This window comes from Rhipicephalus microplus, unplaced genomic scaffold, assembly GCF_043290135.1.
Source record: "Rhipicephalus microplus isolate Deutch F79 unplaced genomic scaffold, USDA_Rmic scaffold_115, whole genome shotgun sequence".
Taxonomy (NCBI): domain Eukaryota; kingdom Metazoa; phylum Arthropoda; class Arachnida; order Ixodida; family Ixodidae; genus Rhipicephalus; species Rhipicephalus microplus.
Window position 1 is genome coordinate 465,001 of NW_027464687.1, and position 12,500 is coordinate 477,500.

A 12,500-nucleotide genomic window follows, 5' to 3' on the forward strand; every position below is an offset into this window, starting at 1 on the left:
TCAACGAGGTGCCACATCCTCAATGCAGTCGGTCGCCCCCGTTTCGGTTGGGCTCTGGCACGACGGTCGCCACCGTCTCGCCCTTGAGTGGCCGCTGTTGGCGCTCGCTGTGAGGTGTTCAGCGTGCTGTCCGTGTTGCCGACGCGGTCAAAACGAGTCGACGGCTCACGTTCCCTTGTGCGCCGAAGGCTCTCTTGATATGTGATCCGACCCTCAGACAGACGAAGCCAAGGGAAGACCCAAGGCCGCAATGTGCGTTCAAAGAATCAGTGCTCAGTGTGTCCTGCAATTCACACCAAGTCTCGCAGCTGGCTGCGTTCTTCATCGACCCGAGAACCGAGTGATCCACCGCTTAGAGTCGTGAAAAAGTGTTTGTTCAATTCCGTACAGTCAAAACCAAACGTTTCTGGCACTCGGCCAAACAGTGGCCAAGAAGGGCGCTTTTCAGCGCACGCTTGGACTCCAAAACTCTGCCGCGCCTTTTACGGCTGCCGCAAATCGAGCAAACGGTGTGTTTCGGACGGCGTTTCGCTTTCGCTACTTGCGAGTGCTTTCGTGGTCCACCCCTCTATAAATACTCGGGAGGCGTCGAAGCCGGTTCTCCAAGCCGGACCCGTAGGTATCGTTGTGTGCTCGCTCTCATTGGCCCGCCTAACCAGAAAATGCCTGCGGTACACCCATTTGGATAAGAGTGCACGCAGATGCGGGCCTCGACGGCTACACATTTCCTCGGGCGGCCGCCTCCCGGCCTCCGTGGAGCGCGGGATGCACGGTCCCATCGACAAGCCTCTCCCGTTTTTACCGTGGCGTCGCGGTTCACCACGGCAGGCGGGTCGGTCTCCTCCGCATAAAAAGGGGGACCCCCGCTTTTTGTTCCACGAAATCGCACAAGCTTTTTTCGCATCCACGGTTTGCCACCGCACACCAAAATGCCGATCCGGCTGCCTACTTTAGCCAACAGGTGGAGCCAGGCGCGCCGTACTTGCGCGGCACTTCCCACGTCCACCGAAGTCGGTGCCAAGGACCACTTTCGGCGCCGGAGCCGCGTACGAGCCTACTCGAGGCGGAAGAACGAAGCCAGCAAGGGCCTGGCCGCAAGTGCGTTCAATTGTCGGGACGTCCAAGTCCCTCGTTCTTCCGTGCTTCCTCTTTCGGCAAGTCGTTGCGGCACCTTCCCAAAGCGCGCAGACCCGCTAATCGCGACGAGCGCGACGTGGCCGTGCCGCCTTTCCCTCGGCAGCAAGCAAAACGCCTGGCAACGTCGACGCTCCCCTAACCGCGATCTCGCACCGTGTTTCGTGTGGCGAATTCAAAAGCCGGCCGGCGCTGCTGCAACCATTACGGTCGGTACGCATACGCCGCGGAGGGCGGGACGGTCATCGGAGCGTGCGGTTCCTCCATCGAGTACTGCGCACCTCGGCCGTCGCATCGCCGTGCCATGACCGGCCGCGCGTCAACGCGAACCGGTGCCAGCGAGATCCCTCGCCTGCAAGAACCGACCGGCAGCCTCCGTCACCCGAGGACGCGGAGGCGCTTGCCGCGGACGGCGGGACGGTATGCACTGGTGCACAGCGGACCCGTCACATCGCCAGTTCCTTGACCGACCGCCGACGCTTGTGCCGTTCCTCTCGTACTTGGCAGTCGCCGCGCGATTGTCGGGTCTCGTTCTTGCACGCTCGAACGGTCGGGAGGGCACTCGGCTGGCGTTTCGGGAACGCGCAGCCTCGCCTTCTACCGACGTAACCACGACTCGCCGTTCGCGCTCCGCCGCTCCTGTTTACAGTACTAGGCGGTCCCGCAGCGGTCGGGTCGCGCATTTCGAGCGCTTCGAGCCACGGTGCAGTGGCGGGTCGAAAGCCGACCTATGAGTGCGTTGCGCCGTTTGTACCCGCGTCCGCCACCTGGCCGACCGTCCAAGGTCGCGGTGTTGGCGTCCGCTGGGCGCAACAATTTGTCACGGGGTGCCGCTCCACATTCAGGCAGCCCCGTGGGGAAAAGCCGACCCCGCGTCCAAACGGGGTCAGCGGCAGAAAGTGTCGGGCGCAGACGCAGCTGAGGCGCTCACCCTTCACAATCCGTTAATGATCCTTCCGCAGGTTCACCTACGGAAACCTTGTTACGACTTTTACTTCCTCTAAATGATCAAGTTTGGTCATCTTTCCAACAGACCGGCGCAACCGAAAGGCCGCGCCGGACATCGGTCCGAAGACCTCACTAAATCATTCAATCGGTAGTAGCGACGGGCGGTGTGTACAAAGGGCAGGGACGTAATCAACGCGAGCTTATGACTCGCGCTTACTGGGAATTCCTCGTTCAAGGGGAACAATTGCAAGCCCCTATCCCAATCACGAAAGAAGTTCCACGGGTTACCCAGTCTTTTCAGACAGGGATAAAGACACGCTGCTTCCTTCAGTGTAGCGCGCGTGCGGCCCCGGACATCTAAGGGCATCACAGACCTGTTATTGCTCTGTTTCGTGCGGCTAGGAGCCGCTTGTCCCTCTAAGAAGGTTGTAAGGTGCTGGGAACCCCGCACCTATTTAATAGGCTAGAGTCTCGTTCGTTATCGGAATTAACCAGACAAATCGCTCCACCAACTAAGAACGGCCATGCACCACCATCCACCGAATCAAGAAAGAGCTCTCAATCTGTCAATCCTCCCAGTGTCCGGGCCGGGTAAGTTTTCCCGTGTTGAGTCAAATTAAGCCGCAGGCTCCACTCCTGGTGGTGCCCTTCCGTCAATTCCTTTAAGTTTCAGCTTTGCAACCATACTTCCCCCGGAACCCAAATACTTTGGTTTCCCGGAAGCTGCCCGCCGAGTCATTTGAGTAACTCAGGCGGATCGCTGGTTGGCATCGTTTATGGTCAGAACTAGGGCGGTATCTGATCGCCTTCGAACCTCTGACTTTCGTTCTTGATCAATGAAAACATTCTTGGCAAATGCTTTCGCAGTAGTTCGTCTTGCGACGGTCCAAGAATTTCACCTCTAGCGCCGCAATACGAATGCCCCCGTCCGTCCCTCTTAATCATTACCTCGTATTCCAAAAACCAACAGAACAGAAACGAGGTCTTGTTCTATTATTCCATGCAAGTTTATTCAGGCGACTCGCCTGCGTTGAGCACTCTAATTTTTTCAAAGTAAAAGCACCGGCCATCTCGAGGCACACAATGAAGTGCACCAAGAAAGAACCGGCATGATGTTCAGTCCGAGCCGTCGCATCGGGTAGATGCACTACTCGTCTGGAACTGAGATCCAACTACGAGCTTTTTAACCGCAGCAGCTTTAGTATACGCTATTGGAGCTGGAATTACCGCGGCTGCTGGCACCAGACTTGCCCTCCAATTGATCCTCGTTAAAGGATTTAGAGTGTACTCATTTCAATTACGGGGCCTCAAAAGAGTCCCGTATTGTTATTTTTCGTCACTACCTCCCCGTGCCGGGAGTGGGTAATTTGCGCGCCTGCTGCCTTCCTTGGATGTGGTAGCCGTTTCTCAGGCTCCCTCTCCGGAATCGAACCCTGATTCTCCGTTACCCGTAACAACCATGGTAAGCAAGTAACCTACCATCGAAAGTTGATAAGGCAGACACTTGAAAGAAACGTCGCCGGCTCGTGGCCATGCGATCAGCACAAAGTTATCCAGAGTCACCACACAATACGGGCCGAAACCCGATCGATCTTGGTCTAATAAAAGCACCCGTTACCCAAAGGGCTCCAGGCTCACTGCATGTATTAGCTCTAGAATTGCCACAGTTATCCAAGTAGGAAGAAACGATCTAAGGAACCATAACTGATTTAATGAGCCATTCGCGGTTTCGCCTTATTTCGGCATGTACTTAGACATGCATGGCTTAATCTTTGAGACAAGCATATGATTACTGGCAGGATCAACCAGGTAATCGTTCGACTGCGCGTCCGTCCTCGCCTTCGGCGGGCCGGACGCAGTCTGTGTGCGGCGGAGGCCACCTTCAGGCGCCCCAACACGCTTATTTTGCACTCCGAGATGACGGCGTTCGAGCTCGCTACGGCACAACCTTCCCGAAAGACGAGTGGGAGCCGTGCGGCAAGAAGCACGTTCATGCTCGCTCTTTTTCGTTGCATCGACTCGGTCGCGCCGTGCGGGTTGCCCAAGCCCGCTGCACTGTCGGTGGACCGGCCGGAACTAGCAACGGAGCCGAGACTGCAAAGCCGCCAGACGACGGGTCACGCCCGCGTCTTCGGCGCTTTCGCATCTGAATCGCCCGAGGACGACACGGAACACACCTCGATATCGTGGTAAAACGGCACCGTCCGACAACCAGCCCCTAACGCATCAAGCGGATGAGGCTGCAGACGACTGCCGTGGATTCCCCTGGAGCAGACCCGAGGACACGCTTGACGAGGCCGAAGCCCGCCGCATATCAGACACCCGGTCGCTTTCGCGTACGCCGCTCACGAGAACCCCCACATAATAGCAGCGATAAGTACCCAGACCTCCTTGGGCACTAATACGAGCGTACTCGAGAAAATTTCACCGCGGGTGTGCCCCGAAACGTGTGGCACGTTGAGCGTGCCACAAGTCTACGTCGCTCTCAAACCCGCCGAGGTCGTAGAATTTGCGACCCTACTCACGAAATTCCCACCGAGGATACGGCCGCAAACGTACCGCACCTTGGGTAGGCCACGAGTTTGTGCAACACTACGCTGACGGCACAGCACCGAGGTCGTGCGCGCACGCACGGGAAAATTCCGCCGCGGTTTCTGCCGAAAACGTGAGGCACCACGACTCTCCGCAAGTTCGCGTCGACTGCGAAAGACCGAAGTCGTGAACGACGTGTCCGCTACTCGCCGCCGACACGCTGGACACCAAACGTACAACGACTCGACGGCGTCGTAGAGGCCCACGACGCGGTTTTCCTTAACGACGTCTCGGCGTGGCACCGACAGGTTAGAACGGCCGACCAACGTTCCCTGTCCGCCGTTCGGCTCAGTCGAAGGGCTCGGCGACTTCGGCAACGCTGCGAAGCCGCACGGTGACGCACGCCATGTCCCCATTTTTTTTTTTTTTTCTTTCTGCGTCTGCCGGGGTGCCCCTATAATAGCAGCGATAAGCACCCAGACCGCCGTGGGTCGCTCGCCCCGGCTGACGTGGTTTTTCGTACTCCTGCGGCGGTCGCCGTCAAGCACGTCCAAATACGCTACTTTCGTGGGCGCATTCACGCTCTTTCGCTTCGCCGGAGTGCCAGCACTCACTCTGCCAAAAACGGCGAACATCCGAGCGGCGGTTCCCACTTTTGCGTCGGCGTCGCAAACCCCGCCCCGGCAGACGAGGTTTGCCGTACTCGTGCGACGGTGGCCGGCGGGCACGTCGAAAGACGCCGATATCGTGCGCGAATTGGCGCACCTTGGCTTCACCGGAGTGCCGCCACTGACTCCTCCAAAAACGGCGAAGATCCGAGCGGCGCTTCCCACTTTCGCATCGGCGTCCCGAACTCCGCCCCGGCTGACGCGGTTTACCGTACTCGTGCGACGGTCGCCGGCGAGCACGTGGAAAGACGCCGATATCGTGCCCGAATCGGCTCCGTTCGGCTTCGCCGGAGTGCCAGCACTGGCTCGGCGAAAGACGACGAACATCCGAGCGACGGTTCTCACTATTGCGTACGCGTCGCAAACCCCGCCCCGGCAGACGCACTTTGCCGTACTCGTGCGACGGTCGCCGGCGAGCACGTAGAAAGACGCCGATATCGTGCCGGAATCGGCCCCGTTTGGCTTCGCCGGAGTGCCAGCACTCACTCGGCCACAAACGGCGAACATCCGAGCGGCGGTTCCCACTTAGCCGTCGGCGTCCCGAACTCCGCCCCGGCAGACGCGGTTGCCGAGCTCGTGCGACTAGCGACCGCGAAGCCGTCTCGCGACGCCGCTTTCGTGCGCGGCTCCCACTGCGACCTGGGTCACCCGAGGTCGACGAGCAAGAAAGAATGTCGAAAAAAAATTTTTTTTTTTTTGCGTCTGCCGGGGTGCCCCTATAATAGCAGCGATAAGCACCCAGACCGCCATGGGTCGCTCGCCCCGGCTGACGTGGTTTTTCGTTTTCCTGCGGTGGTCGTCGTCAAGCACGTCCAAACACGCCACTTTCGTGGGCGCATTCGCGCTCTTTCGCTTCGCCGGAGTGCCAGCACTCACTCTGCCAAAAACGGCGAACATCCTAGTGGCGGTTCCCACTTTTGCGTCGGCGTCGCCAACCCCGCCCCGGCATACGCGGTTTGCCGTACTCGTGCGGCGGTGGCCGGCGGGCACGTCGAAAGACACCGATATCGTGCGCGAGTCGATGCTTCTTGGTCTCGCAGGAGGGCCGCCACTCACTCCTGCAAAAACGGCGAAGATCCGAGCGGCGCTTCCCACTTTTTCGTCGGCATCGCAAACCTCGCCCCGGCAGACGCGCTTTGCCGTACTCGTGCGACGGTCGCCGGCGAGCACGTCGAAATACGCCGATATCGTGCCCGAATCGGCCCCGTTTCGCTTCGCCGGAGTGCCAGCACTCACTCGGCCAAAAACGGCGAACATCCGAGCAGCGGTACCCACTTAGCCGTCGGCATCCCGAACTCCGCGCCGGCTGATGCGGTTGCCGAGCTCGTGCGACTAGCGACCGCGAACGCGTCTCGCGACGCCGCTTTCGTGCGCGGCTCCCATTGCGACCTGGGTTACCCGAGCTCGACCAGCAAAAAAGAAGGTCGAAAAAAAATTTTTTTTTTCTGCGTCTGCCGGGGTGCCCCTATAATAGCAGCGATAAGCACCCAGACCGCCGTGGGTCGCTCGCCCCGGCTGACGTGGTTTTTCGTACTCCTGCAGCGGTCGCCGTCAAGCACGTCCAAATACGCCACTTTCGTGGGCGCTTTCGCGCTCTTTCGCGTCGCCGGTGTGCCAGCACTCACTCTGCCAAAAACGGCGAACATCCTAGTGGCGGTTCCCACTTTTGCGTCGGCGTCGCCAACCCCGCCCCGGCATACGCGGTTTGCCGTACTCGTGCGGCGGTGGCCGGCGGGCACGTCGAAAGACACCGATATCGTGCGCGAGTCGATGCTTCTTGGTCTCGCAGGAGGGCCGCCACTCACTCCTGCAAAAACGGCGAAGATCCGAGCGGCGCTTCCCATTTTTTCGTCGGCATCGCAAACCTCGCCCCGGCAGACGCGCTTTGCCGTACTCGTGCGACGGTCGCCGGCGAGCACGTCGAAATACGCCGATATCGTGCCCGAATCGGCCCCGTTTCGCTTCGCCGGAGTGCCAGCACTCACTCGGCCAAAAACGGCGAACATCCGAGCAGCGGTACCCACTTAGCCGTCGGCATCCCGAACTCCGCGCCGGCTGACGCGGTTGCCGAGCTCGTGCGACTAGCGACCGCGAACGCGTCTCGCGACGCCGCTTTCGTGCGCGGCTCCCATTGCGACCTGGGTTACCCGAGCTCGACCAGCAAAAAAGAAGGTCGAAAAAAATTTTTTTTTTTCTGCGTCTGCCGGGGTGCCCCTATAATAGCAGCGATAAGCACCCAGACCGCCGTGGGTCGCTCGCCCCGGCTGACGTGGTTTTTCGTACTCCTGCAGCGGTCGCCGTCAAGCACGTCCAAATACGCCACTTTCGTGGGCGCTTTCGCGCTCTTTCGCGTCGCCGGTGTGCCAGCACTCACTCTGCCAAAAACGGCCAACATCCGAGCGGCGGTTCCCACTTTTGCGTCGGCGTCGTAAACCCCGCCCCGGCAGACGCGGTTTGCCCTACTCGTTCGACGGTCGCCGGCGAGCGCGTCGAAAGACGCCGATATCGTGCGCTAATTGGCGCTCCTTGGCTTCTCCGGAGTGCCGCCACTCACTCCTCCAAAAACGGCGAAGATCCGAGCGGCGTTCTCCACTTTCGCATCGGCGTCCCGAACTCCGCCCGGGCTGACGCGGTTTACCGTACTCGTGCGACGGTCGCCGCCGGGCACGTCGAAAGACGCCGATATCGTGCCGTAATCGGCCCCGTTTGGCTTCGCCCGAGTGCCAGCACTCACTCGGCCAAAAACGGCGAACATCCGAGCAGCGTTTCCCACTTTCGCATCGGCGTCCCGAAGCCCGCCCCGGCAGACGCGGTTTGCCCTACTCGAGCGACGGTCGCCGGCGATCACGTCGAAAGGCGCCGAATTCGTGCACGAATCGATGCTTCTTGGTCTCGCAGGAGGGCCGCCACTCACTCCTGCAAAAACGGCGAAGATCCGAGTTGCGCTTCCCACTTTTTCGTCGGCGTCCCGAACTACGCCCCGGCTGACGCGGTTTACCGTACTCGTGCGACGGTCGCCGGCGGGCACTTCAAAATACGCCGATTTCGTGGGCGCATTCACGCTGTTTCGCTTCCCCGGAGTGCCAACACTCACTCTGCCGAAAGCGGCGATCATCCGAGCGGCGGTTCCCACTTTTGCGTCGGCTTCGCAAACGGCGCCCCGGCAGACGCGCTCGTGCGACGTACTCGTGCGACGGTCGCCGGCGAGCACGTCGAAAGACGCCGATATCGTGCTCGAATCGACCCCGTTTCGCTTCGCCGGAGTGCTGCCAGTCACGGCGCAGAAAACGGCGAACAAGTGTTTTTTTTTTTTTTTCCTAGAATTTGTGTTATAGAAGGCACATTTGATATCGGACGATAATTTTCAACTTTATCACGCGCACCGATTTTCGTGTAGAGGTTTGCAAGTTTATGGGAATTTCTCCACTTGGAATAATGCGATTTAGTAGTACTACGAGAACTTCATGGATGTACTCAAGGGTACGGGGCAAGTCAGTTACGTCAACACCTGCAGATTTTTTACACTTCAAACTGAAAATTGTTGGTTGTGAGTCCTCGTGTGATATTAAAGGCCGATTCGCTAACACATAGAACAAAGAAAGAAAGGAAGAAAAAACGCCCGCGCTCGCTCAAGAAACCTGGGTTCGCAACAAGTGGCAACAACAAGCAACCGAGCGAGTGCGCCAAAACCCGTGGCGGCCGAACAAACGCGAAGTCCCAACCGCGTCAGCCGGGGCGGCACGGGACAGGAAAAATCACTTCAGCCGGGGCGGCGGGGCACCGAATAAACCTCGTCACCTCGTCGCAGGATAAAAGAGGAAACAAAAAGTCTAAACAGCGTCTGCTGGAGCGAATGCGTAATAAAACAACAACAACAACAAAAAAAAAACACCCGCGCTCAAGAAGTCTGCAATCCTCACAAAAGGCGACTGTGACCGAGCAGCGTCAGCCGGGGCCGTGCGGAAACGGAAAAACCGCGACTACCGGGGCGTCGAGGCACCGAAAAATCCACTTCAGCCGCGGCGAAAAAAAAAAACAAAAAGAAAGACGGAGGGGGGGGGGAACCACGTCTGCCGGGGCGAAGGAAAAAAAAAAACGCGTCTGCCGGGGCGAGCCCGGGTGCGGCACCACCGGGAAAACTGTGGCAAACAGACATGGCGATCGAGTGAGTGGGCCGCCAGCCAGGCTCAGCCAAAAAGTGCAAAGTCCGAACTGCGTCAGCCGGGGCGGCAAAAACCGCGTCAGCCGGGGCGGCGCAAAAAACCGCGTCTGCCGGGGCGGCACGAAACCGCGTCAGCCGGGGCGGGGCGAAAACTGCGTCAGCCGGGGCGAAAAGAAAAAAAAAAACGCGTCTGCCGGGGCAAGCCCGGGTGCGGCACCACCGGGAAAACTGTGGCAAACAGACATGGCGATCGAGTGAGTGGGCCGCCAGCCAGGCACAGCCGAAAAGTGCAAAGTCCGAACCGTGTCAGCCGGGGCGACGCAAAAACCGCGTCAGCCGGGGCGGCGCGAAAACCGCGTCAGCCGGGGCGGCACGAAACCGCGTCAGCCGGGGCGGCGCGAAAACTGCGTCAGCCGGGGCGGCGCGAAAACCTCGTCAGCCGGGGCGAGCGAAAAGGGGGGGGGGGGGGAACCACGTCTGCCGGGGCGAAAGAAAAAAAAAACGCGTCTGCCGGGGCGAGCCCGGGTGCGGCACCACCGGGAAGACTGTGGCAAACAGACATGGCGATCGAGTGAGTGGGCCGCCAGCCAGGCTCAGCCCAAAAAGTGCCAAGTCCGAACTGCGTCAGCCGGGGCGGCAAAAACCGCGTCAGCCGGGGCGGCGCGAAAACCGCGTCTGCCGGGGCGGCGCGAAAACTGCGTCAGCCGGGGCGAGCCCGGGTGCGGCACCACCGGGAAAACTGTGGCTAACAGACATGGCGATCGAGTGAGTGGGCCACCAGCCAGGCTCAGCCAAAAAGTGCCAAGTCCGAACTGCGTCAGCCGGGGCGGCAAAAACCGCGTCAGCCGGGGCGGCGCAAAAAAACCGCGTCTGCCGGGGCGGCAAGAAACCGCGTCAGCCGGGGCGGCGCGAAAACTGCGTCAGCCGGGGCGAAAGAAAAAAAAAAACGCGTCTGCCGGGGCGAGCCCGGGTGCGGCACCACCGGGAAAACTGTGGCAAACAGACATGGCGATCGAGTGAGTGGGCCGCCAGCCAGGCACAGCCGAAAAGTGCTAAGTCCGAACTGCGTCTGCCGGGGCGGCACGAAACCGCGTCAGCCGGGGCGGCGCGAAAACCGCGTCTGCCGGGGCGGCACGAAACCGCGTCAGCCGGGGCGGCGCGAAAACTGCGTCAGCCGGGGCGAGCCCGGGTGCGGCACCACCGGGAAAACTGTGGCAAACAGACATGGCGATCGAGTGAGTGGGCCGCCAGCCAGGCACAGCCGAAAAGTGCTAAGTCCGAACTGCGTCTGCCGGGGCGGCACGAAACCGCGTCAGCCGGGGCGGCGCGAAAACCGCGTCTGCCGGGGCGGCACGAAACCGCGTCAGCCGGGGCGGCGCGAAAACTGCGTCAGCCGGGGCGAGCCCGGGTGCGGCACCACCGGGAAAACTGTGGCAAACAGACATGGCGATCGAGTGAGTGGGCCGCCAGCCAGGCACAGCCGAAAAGTGCTAAGTCCGAACTGCGTCAGCCGGGGCGGCAAAAACCGCGTCAGCCGGGGCGGCGCAAAAAACCGCGTCTGCCGGGGCGGCACGAAACCGCGTCAGCCGGGGCGGCGCGAAAACTGCGTCAGCCGGGGCGAAAGAAAAAAAAAAAACGCGTCTGCCGGGGCGAGCCCGGGTGCGGCACCACCGGGAAAACTGTGGCAAACAGACATGGCGATCGAGTGAGTGGGCCGCCAGCCAGGCACAGCCGAAAAGTGCTAAGTCCGAACTGCGTCTGCCGGGGCGGCACGAAACCGCGTCAGCCGGGGCGGCGCGAAAACCGCGTCTGCCGGGGCGGCACGAAACCGCGTCAGCCGGGGCGGCGCGAAAACTGCGTCAGCCGGGGCGAGCCCGGGTGCGGCACCACCGGGAAAACTGTGGCAAACAGACATGGCGATTGAGTGAGTGGGCCGCCAGCCAGGCACAGCCGAAAAGTGCTAAGTCCGAACTGCGTCTGCCGGGGCGGCACGAAACCGCGTCAGCCGGGGCGGCGCGAAAACCGCGTCTGCCGGGGCGGCACGAAACCGCGTCAGCCGGGGCGGCGCGAAAACTGCGTCAGCCGGGGCGAGCCCGGGTGCGGCACCACCGGGAAAACTGTGGCAAACAGACATGGCGATCGAGTGAGTGGGCCGCCAGCCAGGCACAGCCGAAAAGTGCTAAGTCCGAACTGCGTCAGCCGGGGCGGCAAAAACCGCGTCAGCCGGGGCGGCGCAAAAACCGCGTCTGCCGGGGCGAAATAAAAAAAAAAAACAAAGAAAAAAGCCCGCGCTTAATCAAAAGAAAACAAAGAAAAAAGCTTGCGCTTAATCAAAAGAAAACAAACAAAAAAAGTTCGCGCTTAAGCCTGGCGGTGGAACCACCGGGGCAAACAGACCTGGCGATCGAGTGAGTGGGCCGCCAGCCGGGGTGAGCCAAAAAGTGCAAAGTCCGAACCGCGTCAGCCGGGGCGACGCAAAAACCGCGTCAGCCGGGGCGGCGCGAAAACCGCGTCAGCCGGGGCGGCGCGAAAACCGCGTCAGCCGGGGCGGCGCAAAAACCGCGTCAGCCGGGGCGGCGCAAAAACTGCGTCAGCCGGGGCGGCACGGAAAAACGAAAACCGCGTCAGCCGGGGCGGCACGGAAAAACGAAAACCGCGTCAGCCGGGGCGACATCAAAATGAGGAAAAAAAAAAAAAACTGCCTTAGGACACCTGCGTACACTTTCATGCGTTTGGGCATATCTCTCTGTAACACGCGCGCCCCTCGTTACGCGCGGCACTCTGTTTTCTCCGACACCCATATTTCGGCGGCATGTGGCACGCGCGCCCGTCCCTACGCACGGCACACCGCAGTGCTTTCTCGATATTTTTCTTTTCCTCCAACACCGTCATCTATAGGCTTTTAGTGACCTGTTGCTCGTGGCACAAGTTCGCTAGCTCTGACACCTCTTGCATGCGCACCGTTTTTGCGCACGGTGCTATGCCGCAAAGCACGGCAGTCGCATGCGTTTCTCTCAGGCACCTCTTTTTTGACACAACGCTGTGGTGCTTAGAAA

General features: G+C 60.4%; 2 non-coding genes across 2 annotated transcripts; both read right to left on the reverse strand.

Annotated features, from left to right (window-relative positions):
* Positions 1-207: 207 nt before the first annotated feature.
* On the reverse strand, positions 208-360 carry LOC142790551 (5.8S ribosomal RNA). The gene has a single exon (XR_012889596.1). It is a non-coding gene; the product is annotated as a 5.8S ribosomal RNA (ribosomal RNA).
* A 1,719-nt stretch (positions 361-2,079) lies between these two features.
* On the reverse strand, positions 2,080-3,894 carry LOC142790479 (small subunit ribosomal RNA). The gene has a single exon (XR_012889537.1). It is a non-coding gene; the product is annotated as a small subunit ribosomal RNA (ribosomal RNA).
* Between the last annotated feature and the right edge of the window lie 8,606 nt (positions 3,895-12,500).